At 39.9% G+C, this 15,916-nt stretch overlaps 1 pseudogene; it reads right to left on the bottom strand.

The window, feature by feature from the left end:
* LOC143712124 (uncharacterized) lies at window positions 1-15,810 on the bottom strand (annotated as a pseudogene).
* Between the last annotated feature and the right edge of the window lie 106 nt (window positions 15,811-15,916).

The following is a 15,916-nucleotide window of genomic DNA, read 5'->3' on the forward strand; positions in this document are numbered from 1 at the left end:
TCATTCTTCTGCTCGAGAAGACTCCTGAGAGGTGCTGACTGCGCTGACAGCTGTGGGACATTTGGCTAGGTAGGTGACCATTCCCAGAAAATGTCTGACCTCATCTTTGTTGTTTGGTCTTTCCATGTTGTTGATTGCCGACGTTTTTCTTGGGTCAGGCTTCACCCCCTCTTCACTGACAACATCTCCCACAAAGGTAAATGTTTTCACTCTAAACTCACATATATTTCCAAAGCATCTTCTCCCATAACATGCAAAAGTATGTGAGCTTTCAATTTTTTATCATCACCCCCTGCTCCGCTTGCTGCTAAATATATATTAAATCTTTGCTTAAAGGGGGGGTGAAATGCTCAGTTTCACTCAATCTCATGTTAATCTTGAGTACCTATAGAGTAGTATTGCATCCTTCATATCTCCAAAAAGTCTTTAGTTTTATTATATTTATAAAAGAAAGATAGGCTGTACCGAGTCTTTCCGGAAAAACCCGAGCGGGTGGAGGCGTACTGTGTGGGCGGAGCTAAATAATCACGACACGAGCGCGCGAAGCTTTTGCGTTGAGAGCGTCTGGAAGCTGTGAGTGACATCCGAAAATAAACCATGGCTAATAATCAGATTCAGCCAATCATTATATAAAGAAATAATTAAATAAATAAATACCATGTGGTTCTTTACTGGCAACATGACTTTCAGAATAATAACCTTGCTAGACTACAATCAAATAGTAATCCCATGCAGAACAAGGATCTAAACAATATAAGGGCTCGTTCATACAGAACGCGTTTTTGCTCACAAAAACGTGAGATGGGCAGTGAAATGGGTGAAAAACATAAGGTCTCGAGCGTTTTTTTAAAAATAGAAATGATTTGAACTTGAGCGCAGTGTTTTTAGAACACCATGTCATGCGCGAGTTTTACAACATTTGTGTGTTGTAAACAGACAGACTGGTTTATGAGGACATGATTTATTTTTACAATAAACAAACTGAAACCTACAGTGGCCAGCTAAACAAATGTATTTAAACACACACCATACATCGCATGCTCCATAGATACATTAACTGTATGTGATCATGTTGTTTACTTTCTGTGCTTACACGCCGATAGTTAACAACTCAGACATTTGAAGCAGTTTTACTCACCGCCTGCGGTTCCAACGCACGACCGTGAACCTTTATCGTTGGGACTGCTCCATCTTTGAGTATTAGGCGATCTGCAAATCCGGCGTTGAACTGGGCCTTGTTTATAAAACTATTACTGTCGAAATGAAGGGAACAAACAAAAACACTTGCACAACTCCGTTGCAGCTCTGGAAAAACAAAATCCATCCACAGGTCCCTTAACGCTGGGTTCTTTGGAAATTTGTGCAATGTTGTTTTGCCCTGGCAACCAAAAACACACTTTTTTGGTGCCATTTTTTTAATTTCAGCGCAGCCGAGCCCAGCGCTCTGATGGGCATAGGCGTACTCTCGCACGCACTAGGCTACAGATGCGCGCGCGCCCTTCCGGGAGAAGTGCCCTTAAGACCCGTATAAGGAAATTCCGGCGACTCTGACGTCACACAGGCCCGTATTCGAAAAAAACTTTCCGAAACTTGTGACAAACCGGAAGGAGTATTTTTGGAACAGAATTACTCCATCAAACTTACAACTTCATTTTTGAAACTTTGTCCATGTTTAGCATGGGAATCCAACTCTTTAACAGTGTGAAAAACTCACTATGCATGAAACAGCATTTCACCCCCCCTTTAAACCGCTTCCAATTATCAGCAAGATTACCAGTCAGTTTCATGGATGTGGGTGGACTTAGCCTCTCCATTACTGAACGTCGGGGTACCAGGACTTCCCCAGCCCTCTCCTGTTGCTGGTTGTCGGGCACAAAATCTTCTACTTGTTCGATCTGTCCCTCGTCCCCCGCTTCACTTCCACTGCCAACTGTAGCCATCACGTGCCGTAGCAAACTCTTTTAGCATGTTGCCGTGTTAGCACGATACACTCACGCGACCAGAGATTTTTCTTTTCTTTCTCTCTTCGTTCTCCCATGACACATCTTCCTTCCGTAGCTGCTCACAGCCACTTCTGACACCATGTGTTGTGTTTCTTCTTCTTCTTCTTCTTCTTGTAAGATTCCGGCAGTGTAGACGCTGCTGAGCATATTACTGCCCTTCACAGGTCAAAGCTTGAACTAAATTCTTACATTCAGTCCTGTCATGCAAGAATTGAAGAACTGCCTTGGAGATCAGTTTATGCCTGTCACTGTGTCAAAACAAAGATAAAACAGAAAAAGCCTTAACTCCAAGTCCTGACAGTTTAATAAAGAGTACATTTCTTTCTGCCCTATACTTTCTGCATTTCAGGAAAACATGCCCTACTGTCTCAAGACATTCACACAAGCCAGAAACATGCTTCCCTACAATGCACAAAGAATTATTTAACCCACAGTGCCCCAACCTCAATCTGCACATTTGAGTCCCTGCGGGACAAAATGTTACATGAACATATTTTCCTAACTTCAGGTTGTATAGAAAAGTAGTGTCTACCCCTAATTTCCTTTTCCCACCCTCTCTGCCATTCTTTAATTAAGCCCTCTTTAATTCTTTCTTTCAATTCCACTCTCCCTAATGATACATGGACATCTACTTCTCTTCCTGAGCTCTCCTTTGCGATGTTATCCACCCGTTCATTCCCCCTCACCCCAGCATGCCCGGGAACCCAGCAAAAACTGATGTTGCAAGTAAACCTAGTTCTAAAAACCACATTCAAGATGCCATTGACAATGTCTGGACGAGCTTTAGATTTTCCTTCTTTTAAATTTTCTAGAGCACCTGCAGAATCAGAGCAGATAATAACTTCTCTAGGTTTGACTTCCTCAATCCACCATAGTGACCATAAAATTGCCATTAATTCAGCAGTGAGGACAGAGCTTCCATTAGAAATACGCCAACCAATTTCCAACCCTAGCTGCTCCACATAGACCCCAAATCCAGCTTTCCAACTAACTGGATCTATAGATCCATCTGTAAAAATAATCATTGTGCTCCCAATAATTGAATTAAGATATTCCTCTATTTTTGGTGCTACTTCCCACTTATTTTTTCCCTGAAGAAAATCAAGCTCAATATTAATTTCAGGCAGCACCCAATATGGTATAGGTAACCAACTTGTGTGCTCTACAATACCTCCCTGATCCATACTCATCTTCTCTGCCCACTGATTTACTATGCCCAAAAATGTATTGTATCTATACAACTTGCTGGGAAGGTATGATTACACCCACTAAGTTTTACCCAGTACTGTAACCCCAACTGCGTCTTAACCATAAGGACATTTCTCCCATTTCAATGAGTAGGGCAGGGACTGGGGAAGTTCTAAAGGCCCCACAGCAAAGCCTCAAAGCCCTTGCCTGCACCACATCCAACCTAGCCTGAACAGTTTTGGAAGCAGATCCATACACAAAGCACCCATAATCTAGAGCAGATCTGATCATGGCCTGAAAAATTAGCAGCATTGTCTCCCTATTAGCCCCCCACTCACACCCAGCCAGACTTCTCATTACATTCAAAACTTTGTCACACTTCAACACAATTTTACCTGCATGCACAGCCCAAGTCATACGCTCTTCAAACCAAACACCTAAAAATTTAAAAACCTTTACCTTCTCCAATGGAGACCCATACATATATAGCCCTAGATTAGGTAACTTTCTTTTAAAACCAAATACCATATACTTAGTCTTAGAAGCAGAGATTTTGAAGACCCATGTATTCCCCCATCCCTCTACAGATACTAACACTCTTTGAATCTGTTTTAAAACAAACTCTACATTATGCCTTCTTTTCCAAATGGCCCCGTTGTCTGCAAATAAAGATAACCCGAATCCTCTCTCTATTTTACCAAAGATATCATTAATCATTATATTAAATAACACTGGACTAATTGCACTTCACTGTGGGGTTTCATTCTCTATGCCCACAGTCTTTGAACTAACACTACCAACCTTTACTTGAATTGTTCTTTTCATTAAAAAAATCCTTTATCCAATTAAACATTCGTCCCCCAACTCCCAAGTCAGAAATTTTAATCATCAATCCCTCCTTCCACAAAGAATCATAAGCCTTCTCAATATCCAGAAATACACTCACTACTATTTCCTTATTGCTAAATGCCTTTTTAATATCTTGATCTAAAACTGCAACTGACTCCATTGTAGACCTTCCATTCCTAAATCCCTTCTGTACATCAACAAAGTTTCCTCTTGTTTCTAAAAAATATACCAATCTGTTAGTTACCATCCTTTCCATAATCTTACAGATCACTGCTGTGAGTGCTATAGGACGGTATGAGCCAGGGTCAGATGCCTCTTTCCCTGGTTTCAAGACAGGGACCACAACTGCATGCTTCCACTCCTTGGGCAAATAACCCTCTGCCCACACAGTATTAAACAGAGCTAAGATTTCTTCAAGTACAAAATCATCTAGATATTTAAATAACTCGTTAGATAGCCTATCTCTCCCTGGGGTAGTATTTGCCCCAGACATAATTGCATACTTCAAATCTTTTAAAGAAAAAACAGATTAATAGGATTTCATTTTCTAAACTCCTCTCTAGCTTCCACTAGATTAACTTCCTTCAATTCATTCCTCTTCCTACACCTCTCAATATATATATATATATATATATATATATATATATATATATATATATATATATATATATATATATCTGCTTTATTCCTACTCCTTACAGCTTCATCACATTCTTTATTCCACCAAGGAACCAGCATACGTGACCTAGGTTCCTGCTTCACAGGAATGGTATAGCAAGCAGCCTCATGCATCATGAGACTAATTGAAGTATTCCAGTTATCTACAGAACCCTCACTATCAACATGTCCTACTAAGCTTTGAGCTTTCTCCTGGTATTTATCCCAATTGGCCTGAGAAAAGTTATATCTAGGGACATTATTTTCCACTTCTCTTCTCAAATCTCTACCAAACCTGCATAAAATTGGACAATGGTCACTACCCAGTGTATAGGAATCTATAACATCCCATTCACCAATTCTAGCTAAATTTGATGATGCAATTGATAAGTCTATATGGCTGTAGGTATTTCTCCCAATATTATACCTAGTCGACCTTCCATCATTTAACACTACCAACTCATACTTGTCTAAAAATTCTTCTACTATAACACCATTTTTATCCCTGTGGTCACTCCCCCATATTGGATTGTGCGCATTAAAATCCCCAATCCAAATAACAGGACACCTTACCTTCTCCATTATCTCATCAAAATCTAATAATACGAAAAGTTGACAGGGGTTATAATAATTTATCACAGTAATTGAACTGAGACTGCTCCAAACCTCCACAGCCAAACACTCAATATCAGAGTTAATGTCAACTTTTCTATATTGCACCCCAGTCTTAACAAAGGTTGCACAACCCCCACCTGATCTATCAGGCCTATCTAATCTCAAACATTCATAGCCTGGAATTACAAAATCTAGACAGGCCTTAAGCCATGTCTCTTGGATACATATCAAAGCTGGTGCTTCTTTAAAATCATCTACAAATCTTTTTAACTCCTGACCATTTCCAATCAGACTCCGGGCATTCCATTGAGGAATATACCACAATAAATTTGTTAATGAGGATCCTCATCATCCACCTCGATAACATCATCCATATTGCCAATCTTCAACAACTGTGACCTGTCTAGACACTATACTCTCCATCATGTATTGATGTAACTTATCTGGCAACTGCTTAATACTCAGGTACCTTTGAGCTGCACCCACCACTAACCTAATGACATCTGAAAGGTTAGTTGCTTTCTTTGCTCCCACCAACACATCAGAAACAAAAGACAAAAATGACTCCTTAGTAAAAATTAACATGTCAGATGAAGATGTAGATGGTAGATTTGGCACAGAGACCTGGCATCCTAGCACCGGCCTTTCCCCAGAGCTTCCATTTCCACTTTCTCTAGTCACTCTTTGAACCGCCTCTGCATATGTTACTTTGTTCTGATCCTTCACAACCTGCACCCGCCTAGCTTGGACAAAGTGCTCACAACCTTGAAACCCTGCTGCATGATCCCAATCACAGTTAGGGCACTTAGGAGTCTCTGCCTTACAATTTGTATGATATGATCTCCACCACACTTTGCACACTTTCTTTTGCCCCGACATGATCCAGGAACATGTTCAAACTTCTGAAAATTATAGCAACGCAAGGGTGGTTTAATGTACTCCCTCACATGATACACCATACTCCCTAGGAACACTCTCTGTGGTAGTACACCATCTTTAAACGTTAACAGGATGGGTGGATCCCCGGCTCCATCTCTACGCTTAAATCTTATCACATCAGTTACTTGGGCCCCCTTAACATTTTCTAAGATTTCCTTCTCAGACAAGCCAGCAAACATTCCATATACTACTCCCTTGACCCCCTGATTGCTTCCTCTAGGGACCAAAGTCTCCACCTTAACCACTAACTTCCCAACACCTCTAGCATCATCATACTGTTTCCTATTTTTGCAACAAACTCTTAACATTCCATTATATAATATCTTGGCCTGAAAATCCTTGCCTATCTGACTCTCCAAAGCATTAGTAACCTTTAATGGGTTAATTGCTCTAAATCCCACATCTCCTTGATTAGCACCCTTGACTTTAAACAGCACAACTAACTCTTCAGAACTTCCAGTTCTCCTAACTTTATTTCCTTCATCTCCTGACATTTCGGGTCTTTCACTCGATGCCTCCCTCTTAGAGCCCCCCTTTTCCTTAACCACCGTATGCCACCCACCACCATCGTCATCCCCTCCACTCCCTGAAGCCATGGGCCTCCAATACCACCTCCTTATCCAACACTAATCTAATATTATTATTACTTATACTACTAATAAAAAAAATTGGGAAAAAAAAACAAGTACTTTACAGCAGAGAACACCAACTGATCTCCTCTGATCTAGATCAACGTTTCAGCACGAGGCTCCGAGCACTTGTGTCAGTTCGCGCATGCGCCACCCATCAATCGACAACCACTCTGTCCCATGTGTTGTGTTGCTCGACAACTTGCATAACACTACACTTCAGTGCTACCTGCCTGGTTACCTCCCACTACCCGCATAGTATGCTGGGTAATGGAGTTCTTAACCTAATGTACTCACAACATCACAATTGACAGAGCCATCGTGAGAAAATCCGCATCAGGCTGCAAAGAACAACCTTTTATTATACACAACTCAAAAGCCATTATAAAAAAATGAAAGCCTATTAAGACAGATTGCGTCATTTTATAGTTAAATGGCCCTGGGATTAAAAATTAAAAATGTAATGGCTTTCAACTAAAGGAAATGGGGGTGAAATAGTACAATTCCAATAAAAATACACACCTGTGACCAAATTTAAAAGACTTAAATGTCTATAAGGATGCACAAGGGTTAAACGAAAGTAAAAACTGGGTTTATACTTTTACTGAATCCCCATCAGATTGGAAAAGAATTAAAAAAAAAAAGATTTTACAGACATCACCCACAGGTATTTCTCATTGAAGAAATACTATAAATCAAAGCTTGAAAATGTTACATTGAATATAGAAATTGTTGCATTTTCATGTGTGGAAATTACAATTTTGAAATTCACCAAATGAAATAAAATTTTACAGTACCATGGAAACCCTGTAAAAAGCAGGGGAAGAAGGTCTATGCTTATAATTAGGTTACAAAAATCTAACCCCAATGAGTGGATTCAGAAGAAAAAAGTTGTAGAGAGCCAGATTGAAAGAGAAGTACAAAACATCATCAAAAATTAATTACCTTTAAAGTCCCTGTAAAGGCAATTTTACAAATAAATTCTAAACACATTATAAATGTTAGAAATGTATTGCTAAAACATATTACAAAGACTGTGAACTGTGAAGTTCTGAATTGTGGAGTTAGACTGTTACACAGTTTTTCACCATTACTATTTTCCGGATTTTTTGGGCGGGTCTAAAACGGGGCTCGATGACGCACTGGAGCCCCTGAGCTCCTGGACACGCCCCTACTTGATGACGCACTGAATCGAGCCACAGAGGCTGGCCGCCAGTGTTGCCAGATGTACGATAATTATCGTATCTGTACGATAATTTTGACCTCTGTACGATGTACGATCAATAATGAAAAAAATCCCATAATGTACGATAATATCAGAGTTTTCAGTCGTTTGTCCACACATCCTACCGCCTCTCTCTCTGAACCAGAATCATTTCGCAGGCTCACCTGCCTGCACGCAAGCACGTATACACACACACAGGCACCACACGGTGTCGCCCGGACCGCACGTAACCCCCCCCCCCCCCCCCCCCCCCCGGGATAAATAGCTGTATTCTGCACATTTACGTCTTGTACGATAATTTTCTTCCAAATACGATGATTTTGAACTTCTGGTACGATAATTTGACATTTCCAATCTGGCAACACTGCTGGCTGCTCCCCTAACAATATTTAGAATTAGAGCACATTCAAATCAGTTTGCCGCTCAATCGCGAGTTACTGTCAGTATTATTAGTTACTAAAGCTTACAGTTTGCTAGCTAGCTATGCGTTCGTCACGGAAATGCGTGTTACCTGGATGCGGTCATGTACAAAACAGATCGGTGTCCTTATTTACATTTCCGAAAAAATATCACATCATGAAGAGTTGGATTAATTTTGTGAAGAGCCACTTTGATGGAGAGCTGAGGATCACTGCAAACACCCACCTCTGTACTGATAATTTTAAACGGGATAGTTTTATACACTTTCGTCGGAGACAAGTGGGATTCACTGATAATCCGCTGTTACTAGTGAATGGGGCCGAACCGACTATCTCCCGCCTCGGCCTTCATCCTCCCGTCACACCGACAACTGGTGAGTGCTTCCCGCGAGTGGGCGTGGTTTCAGTGCAGCCAGCGGACATGCATTTCAAGATTTTGATAGCTTATTTTATGTACTTGCCGGCTTTTTTATCATTCAAGTTTGGTTGGGTGGCTAATAACACATTTTTCTGTGGTGTGACAAAGTCAGAACACATAATTCATTTTAACTTTACAGGGACTTTAACATCGCCAACACACCATGTGATTGGCCGCCCAGAGACATCTATCCAGGCACGAGGAGACCGCCAAACAACGGACCCGGGAAACACCCTTTTATGCCGACAAAAGGAATCCCAAAGAAATGCACAGACAAACGCAAGTATACCTCCAGACTCTTAGCTGAACTGGTCCATTGAGATAAAATTGAATAACCCTCCTAAGAAACGATAGAAGGGTTAAATTCATGATTGATGGTTCGTTCAGGTCATGTCTTGTAAGTGCATATAGAAACTTGGGATTTCACTATCTCACTCTTGAACTCATTTTCTTTCATCACTCTCTTTCTTTCTGCAACTCCTATGAATGTGCGTGTGCGTGGGTTTGTGTTAGATATTAGTTTTATGTTGTAGAATAATCAATAAAGTCTTGTTTATATTTTAAAGATAATTGTCTTGTGTTATGTGTTTACAGATTTAATGTCTTAAACTGCTGATCTAAGTTACCTTGCTAATAAATAGTGTTTCCCTATAGTTTGGATATTTATATACGCTGCAGTGGTTATAGTTACGGCCCGTTAGAATGAATGCTGCATGAGTCAAGTCAAGTCAAGTCATCCTCATTTATATAGCGCTTTTAACAATGTAGATTGTTTCAAAGCAGCTTTACAGAGATGAACATATAATTTAAGGTAACAGAGATTGGTTTGGTTTTATAGTGGCTCTTGAAAAATGTTTTTTCCAGCTAAAGTTAGTAGGGATGGGACGATTACCGGTTTCACTATAAACCACGATAAAATGTACTGACGGTTAGTAATATCGTTTAAAATGCAGTTATCATTAAAACCGTGTTTGATTATCGCGATTTTAATAACTCACTATAAATCCTGTCCAGCCAGCAACAGTCTGAAGCAGGCGCGCAATGTTGGGTTTTTTTTTTATTCGAGAAGGAATGGCGGAAGGCAGTGACCGTGTTCGGGAGATTTTTCAGCCTTTTAAGAGGACCAAATCTGAGGTGTGGTCATATTTTGGCATTTACAAAAATCCTGAGGGAAACTTAATCGAGGATTGTCACTGTCGGCGGAACATGCACAAAAAAGTCGCAGTGATAGAGGTAAACACTTCAAATCTGCCGAGTCGTCCTGTGTGACCATCATCCACTGTTGTAGCGAACGCAAGGCAAGTTCACTTTGACCTCAATACTAAAACTACGTCTGGGAAATAATTGAGCACAAAATTTTGTTTTGAGTTGAAATATTTTATCTCACTCACTTGAGATAAACTTGAAGCTTCTGCTAAGAAAAGTTCGCAGCAATAAGTGGCTTTGAGCCAAAAACAAACAAACAAGTTCAAACAACACTATTAAGAGTGACATTTAAGAGATAATAATGTATATTCATTGTACACTTATAACACCGATTTTTTTACCACATATTTACGGGGACATATTGAATAGAGATGAATGTCTCTATTCTTACCTGTTAAATCCATTTTGTACGGCGAACAAAACTCGTCCGGCAAGACGATCACAACAATATTATTACATTCTGTAAACAATAAATCAACTCTGATTTCATTTTCAATACAATCAAAAACGAAGACGCAAGATGACAAATTGTTTTTGAATGAAATGAGAGCGCGTCCGTTGTGATACATGGATGTGCGCTGAGTTATAATGCGTTGGTATTGACGACAGTCATTATAAGGTATGGAAATGCAACAGAATAGAATCTTGCTTTAGAAAGTCCCATCCCAAATTTTCATACCGTCCCATCCCTAAAAGTTAGTTTTGATTGATTTACTTCCGTCTAAATGATCATTTGTTATTAAATTAGGGGCCGCTAAGACGACACTGTTCTCTCTAAACAGACTTTAAACGTGAACCTGTGATAGACGCTGATGGCGTTCACATGCGCATTAAGAATTGATTCTATAGTTATGTGCGTTTGAATATATGTGCGCAGGTTTGTAATTCCTTACAAACCATGCCTAAACAAACTACTTGTCTATAAATTTTGATGCAGAATTTTTATTTTATCTTATCACTTTGGGTAGGTACGCGAACCGAAAAATTCCACAACGCTTTATCTGTAGAGTGGTATAGGGATCCTCCATAGGGAGAGGCTAGTTGGCACTTCAGCACTGCATTGTCATCAGGTCCAGGCGAAAGTCCTTCGTCAGATCTGGAAACGGCCTGGATCCAGCAGGCTGCGGGAAAACCTCGGGATAAACAAAGACACTAAAATTAGCGTAGATGCCATTCTTCTTATGATGTAACAAGTACATCAGGATATGAGGGAAGTGTTCCCAGTTCCGGCTGACCTAATCTAAGCAGCCTAATATTGAATTATAGAAGGCTATAGAGTGTTATGTGAATGCTAGGTCAAAGAGATGTGTTTTTAGTCTAGCTTTGAACTGACAGACTGTGTCTGCTTCCCGGACAATGTTAGGAAGATTGTTCCAAAGTTTTGGTGCTAAATAGGAAAAGGATCTACCGCCAGCAGTTGATTTATATATTCTAGGTATTATCAACTGGCCGGAGTTTTGAGATCGCAATAGACGTGAAGGACTATAATGCGTTAAGAGCTCGCTCAAGTACTGGGGAGCTAAACCATTTAGTGCTTTGTAAGTAATCAGCAATATTTTAAAATTTATACGATGTTTAATAGGGAGCCAATGCAGTGTTGACAGAACCGGGCTAATATGGTTGTACTTCCTGGTTCTGGTAAGAACTCTAGCGGCTGCGTTTTGAACTAGCTGTAGTTTGTTTATTAAGCGTGCAGGGCAACCACCCAGTAGAGCATTACAATAATCTAGCCTTGATGTCATGAACGCATGAACTAGTTGTTCCGCATTTGTCAATGAGAGCATATGACGTAATTTAGATATATTTTTAAGATGGAAAAATGCGGTTTTACAGACACTAGACACGTAACTTTCAAATGAAAGATTGGTATCAAAGAGCACACCCAGGTTCCTAACTGACGACGAAGACTTAACAGAGCAGCCATCAAGTGTTAGACGGTATTCTAGGTTATTACGTGTGGAAGTTTTTTGTCCAATAATTAGAATCTCTGTTTTTTCAGAATTTAGTAGTAGGAAATTACTAGTCATCCAATTTTTGATATCAACAATGCATTCCGATAATTTTGTGAATTGGTGAGTTTCGTTAGGTTTGGAAGAAATATAGAGCTGAGTATCATCAGCATAACAGTGAATGCTAATTCCACGTTTCCTATTGATATCTCCTAAAGGTAGCATGTACAGAGTGAACAGCAGCGGTCCTAGTACTGAGCCTTGTGGTACGCCATACTGAACTTGTGATCGATAAGACATCTCTTCATTTACTGCTACAAACTGATAGCGGTCAGATAAATATGATTTAAACCATTTTAATGCAATTCCACTAATGCCAACATAGTTTTCTAGTCTATTTAAGAGAATGTTGTGGTCAATGGTGTCAAATGCAGCACTAAGATCAAGTAACACTAATAGAGAGATACAACCACGATCGGATGATAAGAGCAAATCATTTGTGACTCTAATGAGAGCTGTCTCAGTGCTATGGTGCGGTCTAAATCCTGACTGGAAATCCTCGCAGATACAATTTCTTTTAAGAAAGGAACACAGTTGTGAGGATACTGCCTTTTCTAGTATCTTTGACAGAAAAGGTAGATTTGAGATCGAACTGTAATTGACTAATTCTGTAGGATCAAGTTGCGTTTTTTTAACAAGCGGTTTAATCATAGCCAGCTTAAAGGTTTTTGGTACGTATCCTAGAGACAAAGATGAATTAATGATGTTAAGAAGAGGATCTATGACTTCTGGAAGCATCTCTTTCAGTAGTTTAGTCGGTATAGGGTCTAACATACATGTTGTCGATTTAGATGAATTAACGAGTTTGCAAAATTCTTCCTCTCCTATGGCAACAAATGAATCAAATTTTACCTCGGGGAGACTATAATGCACTCCCTGATGTGATGCTGTAGTAGACGGTTGCATAGTTATAATTTTGTCCCTAATATTATCAATCTTATAAGTGAAGAAGTTCATAAAGTCATTACTGCTGTATTTCTTGGAAACTTCTGGGCTTGAAGCTTTCTTTTTCGTTAGTGTAGCCACTTTTTCAAATAAATACCTTGGATTATGTTTATTTTCTTTTAATAGGGTTGAAAAATAAGCAGATCTAGCAGCTTTTAAAGCCTCTCTGTAAGCAATTGAGCTCTCCTTCCATGAAATCCGAAATACCTCTAATTTTGTTTTCTTCCAGTTGCGCTCCATTTTTCTGGCTGCTCTCTTAAGGGCCCGGGTGTGCTCGTTGTACCACGGTGTTGGACTATTTTCTTTAATCTTCTTTAAGCGCAACGGAGCAACTGTATCTAAAGTGCTGGAAAGGAGAGAGTTAAAAGTTTCTGTTGCAATATCAAGTTCTTCTAAGCTATCTGGGATGATGAGACGATGAAACTGATTAGGAAGATTATTGATAAAGCAATCTTTAGTGGCAGAAGTGATAGGTCTAACATACTTGTAACACAGAGTTGGCTTTGCAGCCTTGGCTAAATGTAATTTACATGAGACTAGATAATGATCTGAGATGTCGTCGCTCTGCTGCAGAATTTCAACAGCATCAACATTGATTCCATGTGATAATATTAGATCTAGAGTATGATTACGATAATGAGTAGGTCCTGACACGTGTTGTCTAACTCCAATAGAGTTAAGAATGTCTTTAAATGCCAATCCCATTGCATCTTTTCCATTATCTACATGTATATTAAAATCACCAACAATTAGGACTTTATCTGCAGTCAATACTAATTCTGATAGAAAGTCAGCAAATTCTTTGATAAAATCTTTATGGTGCCCTGGTGGCCTGTAGACAGTTGCCAGCAGAATTCTCAAACTTGATTTATCGTTTACATTATATATTTTTACATTACGCATCCAACACTTCAAAAGAAATAAATTTTAAACTAGATTTTTTAGTGGTTTTGAAAATATTACTATAAATTACAGCAACACCTCCCCCTTTGCCTTTCAGGCAAGGTTCATGTTTCTAACAGTAATCATGAGGGGTGGACTCATTTAAAGTAATGCAATCGTCTGGTTTTAGCCAGGTTTCTGTCATACACAGCACATCTAGGTTATAATCTGAAATCATATCATTAACTATGAGTGCTTTTGAAGTAAGGGATCGAATATTCAGCAACCCAAGCTTTATCGTTTGCTCATCTGTATTATATCCATTTTTTATTTGTTGAATATCAATTACATTTTTAACCTTAGATCGGTTTGGACGTTTTTTCGATTTCCAAATTCGGGGAACAGACACAGTCTCTATATGATGATATCTAGGTGAAAGAGCCTCTATGTGATGGGATTTATCTGACCTTGGTGACGCGAGGCCGCTAGCAGACGGTCGGTTTAGCCAGTTTGTCTGCTTCCTGACCTGAGCCCCAGATTGTCATGTTTTGTCTCTAAGACTATGAGCCAAATTACTAGAGAGAAGAGCAGCACCATCCCAGGAGGGATGAATACCATCTCTTTTCAACAGGTCAGGTTTGCCCCAAAAACTTTTCCAATTGTCTATGAATTCTATATTATTTTGCGGACACCACTTAGACAGCCAGCCATTGAGTGATGACAATCTGCTAACTATCTCATCACTCCTTCGAACAGGAAGGGGGCCAGAGCAAATTACAGTGCCTGACATCGTACTTGCGAGTTCAAACACCTCTTTAATATTAATTTTGGTGATCTCCGACTGGCGGAGTCGAACATCATTAGTGCCGACGTGAATAACAATCTTAGAGAATTTACGATTAGCATTAGCCAGCACTTTTAAATTTGCTTTGATGTCAGGCGCTCTGGCTCCCGGCAAACATGTGACTATGTTGGCTGGTGTCCCTATTTTCACGTTCCGTGTAATAGAATCGCCAATTACCAGGGCACAATCAACAGAATTCTCAGTGGTGTTTCACTGAGTGGGGCAAATCGATTTGTTGTGGTAATCGGAACGGAAGAGTGGTTTTTTGATCCGTGACTAGAGCGATCCCTCACTGTCACCCATCTGCCTGGCTGCACAGGCAATAATTCAGCCGGAACCGAATCATGTAAAGAGTTCACTATGCTAGGCGCATCCAAAGTAGAATCTAAAGCTCTAGCACACTTACTATCCTCAATTAAAGTTTGGATGCGTGTTTCTAATTCTGAAATATTCTCCGTCAGCCTGACTGTTTCCTTGCATTTATCACATATAAACCCTATATTGCCGACGGGGAAGGCTATGCTAAACATGTAACATGAAGTGCAGGTGACAATAACAGGACAAGACATTACTCACCGTGTTTGTTGACTGATTCTTACTCACCTGGGCTTTTTATGAACTCAGAGGCGCGGGCGCGCGAGAGAAAAATAAATAAATAACTGAGCGCACGGGTGGCGCGTTAACAGGCTAGCGAGTTACTAGCGTGTTGTTCTAACAATAACGGAAGCTAGCGATGTCAGGTTAATCTGAGATGTTGTCTAAGCTGTATTTAGTAGTATAAACAACTAGAAATGGTAGTAAATGATGGTTCAAAACAGAAAGAAATACAAAGCTCATACGAGGCTTAGACGGAGCTTACAGCCTCGAAGCAAACAAAACACAGAAGGCAGCTAGGCAGACAGGAGCAATCGATCAGGATCAGGAACAGCAATCGAACAGCAATCCAAACAGCAATCGAACATGCATAGTGGTCATGAGTCATTTTGCTTGGCCTTATAACAGATTCTTTTAAGATTCCCTATAAATTAATTGATAATTCCTTTTGAGCTAAATTGACCTGTCTAACCCAGACACGTTACTTACTACGT

This window comes from Siphateles boraxobius, unplaced genomic scaffold, assembly GCF_051911475.1.
Source record: "Siphateles boraxobius isolate OS27281-9 unplaced genomic scaffold, OSU_SipBor_1 5, whole genome shotgun sequence".
NCBI classification, from domain to species: Eukaryota; Metazoa; Chordata; class Actinopteri; order Cypriniformes; family Leuciscidae; genus Siphateles; species Siphateles boraxobius.